Genomic DNA, 6,754 nt, shown 5'->3' with positions numbered 1-6,754 from the left:
ACAGAGGTGCCTTAAACCAGGGCACCATTAAAACTCAGGCCAAGCAGCCGCCTGGGAACCAGTTCTAGGGAATCCTTCCTGTAAACCTGCAGCTGAAGCCTCAGAGAGGTGTGAAGCCTTATGAGTTGATGAGAGTCTGCTTCCTTTGGGATCAGCTAGTTGGGGAAGTTTGTGTGTTTGTGTGTGTGTGTGCGTGCGCGTGTATCTTTTTTAAAGTCAGAGTTTACAACCTTTATGTGTCTGAGGCAGACAGTTCTATTTGCAGACTACCTCCTTCCTGGAAAAGTCTCAGCTCCATAGTCTTTTGAAAATCCACGGAATTCTTAGCATCAGAAGGTACCCAGCAGTTGAGGTCAGTCTTCCCAGAGAGATGCGTGTTTGCTGGTCGTGGCTGGGTGGGTGCTGTTGGGCAGTGGTAGCCCCAGTTCGGGAAGCGGAGCGGGCTGAGTGGGGTTTCTGGCATTCCCTGAGCTGCCTCAGCCTTCCCCAGCTGCACATCAGCATGCTGGGGGACCCATGGCAGCTAGGAGACCCGGAAAGCCCTGAGTCTGTGGCATTAGCCGGAGTCGGTCACCATCTTGGAGCTGAGAAGGGCCATGTGGTTGCCTGGGAGCCGGTGCAGCGTGCTAATGCTGCGTTGCGTGCACGCCGCCGTTTCTAAAGTGAGCTTTTTCTTGTTCATATGCTGATTTTTAAAAACACACGTCTGACTTCAGTAATACCTTCTAAAAATGATTTGTCCCAGTACTTTTGTGGTGGTGTATTTTGTATGTTTGAACAAAGGTAGGAAGTTTTTTTTTTTTTTTTTTTATTTGTACAGAATTGAAGACTGGGGGCCCTCAAAAGGTCAGCCTGAAGCTTCCTAGGATTAATATGTAAGTTTAATTTTCCCTCACATTTTCAGGTGTGTGGAATAATGGGCATAATACTGGGTTTTCAGATTTTGATGGGGAAGGTAAGCACATGAGCCCACATAGAATACTGGATTTTTTTTTTTTTTAACTGGAAAATTCCTTGAAGGTTTACATACTGTATGAGAGATCCAGAAAGACAGGACTGACGACTCAGTAAATCAGAAGCTTGGGATCCTGGAGCTGACCGTGGGCTGTGGACAGTGTCTCCTGTCCCACTCACACCCAGCACGCGTGATGTCTGGTCCGATGGCATTGTTGTGTCCTGCTCTCAGAGTTCATACGATGCTGACTAGCGTTCTGAAAGGTAGCTTTGTGTTTCCAGCGAGTTCAAGCACAGTCACAGCACTCAGTGATATTGAGAGAAGCAATCTCTAGTCTTTTTGAACATTTGCCTTGATCAGCAAAAGCTCTTAAACGTAAAAACTTACCCTATCAAACATCCATGTTTAACATAGAAACAAAGGATGACATAAAAGTAATTATTAGAAATCAGTTTTTAATATGAGGGAACTTCTGAAAGTTTATGGAAAATGGAATTAAAAGATAAGTCCGGGGGCAGGCATTGCAGTGCAGTGGATTAAGCTGCCACTTGGGACACCTGCATCCTTGTCAGAGAGCCTGGGATTAAGTCCCATCTCAGTTTCTGGTCCAGCTTCCTGCTATTGTGTCTCGGAAACGGCAGAGGATGGCCCAAGTGCTAGAGTTCCTGCCTCCCACGTGGGAAACCTGGATGGAGCTCCTGGCTCCTGGCTTCAGCCTGGCCCAGCCCTGGCTGTAGTGGGCATTTTAGGTAGTGAACCAGCAGATGGAAGATCTCTCTTTGACTCTCCTTTTCATTCTGTCACTCTGCCTTTCAGATAAATTTTTTAATAAGTTTATTTTGGTGCAAAAGTGTTTTATAGTCCATACATAATTTTTTTTATAATAATCATTTTCCACGAACTTTTGGAAGGCTCCATGTAATTTCTTCTCGCACCAAGCAGATTGTCTGTGCGCCCTCTGGAAACACGAGCTCTGTTCTGAAGACCACCTACTCAGCTACTGCTTCTCAGTCCAGTCCCTTAAAAAAGTGTTTCTTTTCATCTACTTGAAAGGCAGAACATAGAAAGAGAGACAGATCTTCCACCTGCTGGTTCATTCCCAAATGCCCATAACAGCTGGGGCTGGGCCAGGCCAAGGCCAGAAGCCCCAAATTCCATCTGGGCTTCCCACATGAGTGGCAGGTGCCATCACCTGCTGCCTCCCAGGGTGCAGCAGCAGAAACCTGGAACGGGAGTGGAGGGAGCTGGAGCTCAAAGCAGCACCTTGATGATGGGATGCAGGTTCCCGAGCAATGGCTAACCCCCTGTGCCCCAGTGCCTGCCCTTCAATCCAATTTTTGGGCCAAAAAAAAAAGTGCTTTTCTTGTGATATTTGGAAAAATCGTAGAAGGGACTTTCTTCAGAGGAGGCTGTCATCAACTTGGAAACTTTCACATTTTTACTCCTAAGTTGCTAAATAATCACCAATTTCCAAATGTTTTGTAGGACTTCGTACTTACTATTTTTGATGGTCTTTTGTCTCTTTCATCTTCATGTTAGGTATAACTCAGTTTATTTTACTAGTCTGCTTACAAAGTTCTTTTGGCCTTGTATTTTACCACCAAGTTCAGGATTATTTCAGGTTGCTTTAGGTTAAAATATATAACAGCTTCCATTTCTTCATTTTTTTTCACTCCTGACACTTGAGCTTCTGGAGGAATACTCTTCTTGATATGTCTGCACTTCATTTGTGTGTGTTTCATTTGCCCGTGGAAGTGTGCTGAATTGCCATCCTTAGGTGTGCAAACAAGTGTGGAAAGGCACGCGGGTCCCTCTGTGCAAACCCCCAGGAAAGTGAGACTGCTCGTGACACAGTGTGCGCTCTGAGGGTTTGATGGTGTTTCCAAAACAGAACTGGCAGGCAGTATTCAGTCCACGGTGTGAGTGCAGGGCAGGGCAACTCTGATCGCCTGCAGCAGACACTGGACCTGAGAATAGGTTCTATGGAAAGTATTTTGCTAATTTTCTGCTTGGTTTAGGGTCAACAAGTAAATGTTTGGTGGGTGTTTTTAATGCTGCTAGCGTTGCCTGAGTCACAGAGCCCTGCTACTCCCCTTAATGTCATCAGAACTGTTTCCTGAAGTTGGAGTTCTAATCTTAGAATCTAGAATTCTCGTGGGTGGTGGTGTATTAAACAAGACGAGAAGGCGGCTTGGTTTCATTTCTTGTGCCTGGTGGAGCCTGTTCCCGTGAAAGTCATGTTGTGACCTGTCAACACGGCAGATCTGACAGGCGAATTGCTGGTTGTGGTCGAAGTGCTCCATCTCAAGCTGTTGGCTTCTCTAAGCTACTTTTCTGAAGTTGTGATAGATTGATGGGATGCCAGAAAACCCTGGTTTCTAGGGTGTGTCAGTCTTGCAGCTCAGTGTTGTGAAAGATGGAAATCCAGAGAGGGGCAGGAGTGGCTGCAGGCTTCCTGCTGAAGCCAGGCAAGCCAGGCTGTGGCCAACGAGGACGTCCATGAGGGGTCCCTGCAGCCTGCCAGGTCTTGGGAGTGCAGCACACATCAGGAAGTTGCACGAGGCTTGAAACTTTACTCGGAGACATTTAACGGGGAGACCAGAACACTGCTTCCAGGTCATCCTGACTGAGTACGCACAGGTTTGCATGTAGGTGAGCACTGGTGTGTTGGCTGAGTGTGTGTATAAATCTGTTTTCAGAGGGAACATGTGTTACTCATCCTCGAGACTAGGAAGGCTCCTGGTCTTGTTTTATACTAAAACTTAAAAAAAAAAAATTGCTGCAACTTGCAGTTGTCATTTTTTAGAGATTAATGACTTACACATTTCATTTTTTAAAAATAGATTTTTAGGCCTTAAAGACTAATTGCTTACTAACATTTTAGAGATCCAGTGCTTCTATGTGACATATTCCAAATCAAATCATCTTAAACCATTCTCTTATGTTCATGTATTACTGAGCAGGTAAGGATGTTTTCTTAAAATTTCTGTATTTACATTTGCTTTTGTGTAAAATGTTCATCAGGTTGGTTTGTAAGTCTCAGAGAGATTTATACTAGAAGTGGGATTTCTGAAATACAGAGGTTTGACGATTGATAGGGTAGTGGAGGGCTTCTGGCATTGTTGCCTGATTTTTCTTTTTGAACTGTACATAATTAGCCGCAGTGAAACCTCCGTACTGTGGGCTGAAGTCTTCACAGTTCTGCCTTGCTTCCCATCTCAAAGACCCCTTCCGAGTCCTGTCCCTTCCAAGGGCTGTGAACCCTGCTGGCCGGCCTGGGGTCTGTGGCTGGGCCAGGGTGGGGGCGGGGATGCCCTGTGGCTGGCCCAGCATTCTCACCAATGGAATCGCTCAAGTCCACGTAGGGCTGAGGGGTGAGAGTGCTCTATCCTTGTATTAAATCACTTGGCACTTTCTTGGGCACAGTTATTAGCACTGTTGGTTTTTAATAACTGGAAGCACTTAATGATTATTTTGTTTAATTTCAGCGTAAGGGTTTCGAGGGTCAGGGCAGTCAGGTTTCTTATGCATAGCTTCTGGAAATTGAGAGTCGGAAGACGGCGTGAGCGGATGACTGAGCCAGCCTTCTCGCGCCGTGGGCCTGCTCTTCGGCCAGGATGTCGTCAATGACTGGCAGGCTTTCAGGATTGTGCTTTCTAGAAATGTAGGACTTTTTATAATGATTTGCATTTGATAGACTACACTTAATTTTGTGAAGTATCCGACTCTTCCCGTTTAATCACCGTTACTTATTGTCTGTTACGTAGGCGGCAGTCCGACTTCTGAGACATGTCTGCGTTTTGTTTTGGGGCAGTGTCAGCAGTGAGCAGGTGTCCCGCGGTTGCGACAGTAGCGTCCTTCATGGACTGCCGCGGCCGTGGAGTGGCGTCTGCTCCCGGCTGAAGACAAAGCACACAGTTCACCTTTGACTACCCCAGGGCTCTTCATTGGGTTTGGCCCTAGGTCTTTGCCAAGCGCAGTCATAGCGATCTCTTCACTCTCGCCTCGTGGCAGCTTCATTTATTTTTGTGGGTAGGGAAGATTAAAGACGAAACTCAGTGCAGTCATTTTGCCTAGTGGTTAGCTTGGGTTTGAGGTGAATAAAACTGATTAATAATAGTTTCTTAGAATTATGACCTTTATTCACCAAATGAGAAATTGGCTTTAAAAAGTGTGCAGCTTTGCACTTTGAAGAATAAGAATTTTCCATTAGCCCTACTCGATGTTCTGCACAACATGTCCTCCTCAGAGACAGGAGTGAGGGGGTCTTAGGTATTGACTGCGGGGGCACTGGCGGCCCGTGGACTAGCAGGGGTGTGCGTGCCGAATGGTCAGCTCTCAGTCCCATTTAGCACGTGTCCCCCGGGGACTGCTGCAGTGGTCTCCGTCAGGTGTGCTGCAGGGAGCCATGCGACCTCACGGGCACGCGTCGTCTGGGGTGTGTGGCAGGAAGAACTTGGGGTGCTTTCCTCGAGCCAGTCAGCCCAGCTGAGAAGACGCTCGCTTCACTGTTTATTCCCGCTTGTCGATCTTACTGACATCAGCATCTCAGAACTTCCGCGTCGCTGTGTATGCTTTGCAAGCACGTGCCTACCCGAATGAGCAGTAGTTACAGTGTTACTAGTAACTTGTCTTGATTGATTTAATGTGCTTCATGTTAGGAGACCTTCAAAGTATTAAAAGGTGACCTTTCTTCTTTTCTTTTTCCTAAATATGCCATTAAATGGTAACTGTTAACACTTGCTGCATCATTAATTGTTGATACAGCTGGAGAGAGACTGCCTCCCTGTCTTCTCCCTCAGCAGCCTGACTCACCTGTAGGGCAACACATGGAAGTTGTTTTACGTTTGCTTGGGATGAGTGCAGCTGGTTTTGAATTCTGTTTGTGGCTGAGAAACTCGACAGGGCTGAGGTGGGTGAGGAAAAGGACGCCTTAGCACTTGGAGAGCTTCGTGCTGCCCTGCTTTGTAAAGGAAAAACAGGGTGGGTGTTTGGCATTGCTGTCAAGGTACCCTTGGGATACCCGCATCCTATATCTGAGTGCCTGGGTTCAAGTCCCGGTTCTGCTTCCTCTTCCAGCTTCCTGCTGACGCACACCCTAGGAGGCTGCTTGATGGCTCATTTGGGTCCCTGCCACCCACGTGGGAGACCTAGATGGAGTTTCCAGCTTCCCCCCGCTTCAGCCTGGCCCCATCCTGGCTGTTGCAGGCATTTGGGGAGTGAACCAGGGGACGGGAGATTAGTTTCTCTCTCTGGCTTTAAAATAAACATAGAGCAACATTTTTAAAAAGAAAAGACAAAAGTATAGTTGATACCCGGTGCATTTGCAGAGGCAGGGGCTGGCGGTCCGGTTTTCCATCATTTCCCCGGTTTTTTGCAGACATTTTGTTAACTTCTATAATGGTGATATACATCTTTTAAGAAAGATGATACATTTTTTTAAAAACTATTTTATGAAAGAACTGACAGAGGAATTTGCTTTGTATAATGCAATCTAGCTTTAAGAAAGCACTGTAGCAAGTTTACTATAAGTCCAAAATTATACAGATATGTTAATAGATCTATGTGCAACTAGATGTGGACAACAATTGTATTTTTTTAAATAAATATTTTTAACAAAATGCTTATCTGAATCGATCGTTCATTTTCCTTCTCACATCCACTTGAGGTGGTCTCGGTGTTGTTTTCATCCATGCTAACTGGAGTAAGGAAAGCGTTCCAGTTTCTCAGTGGGTGTTACTAAGACCTGCCCTCAACTCTGCTGTGTACGTGAGCACTGTGTACACGTGTAGTGACCCC

This window comes from Oryctolagus cuniculus, chromosome 13 (genome assembly GCF_051225735.1).
Source record: "Oryctolagus cuniculus isolate XC-2025 breed Fujian yellow rabbit chromosome 13, ASM5122573v1, whole genome shotgun sequence".
Classification (NCBI taxonomy): Eukaryota; Metazoa; Chordata; class Mammalia; order Lagomorpha; family Leporidae; genus Oryctolagus; species Oryctolagus cuniculus.
Note: the sequence above shows the minus strand (reverse complement) of the source record.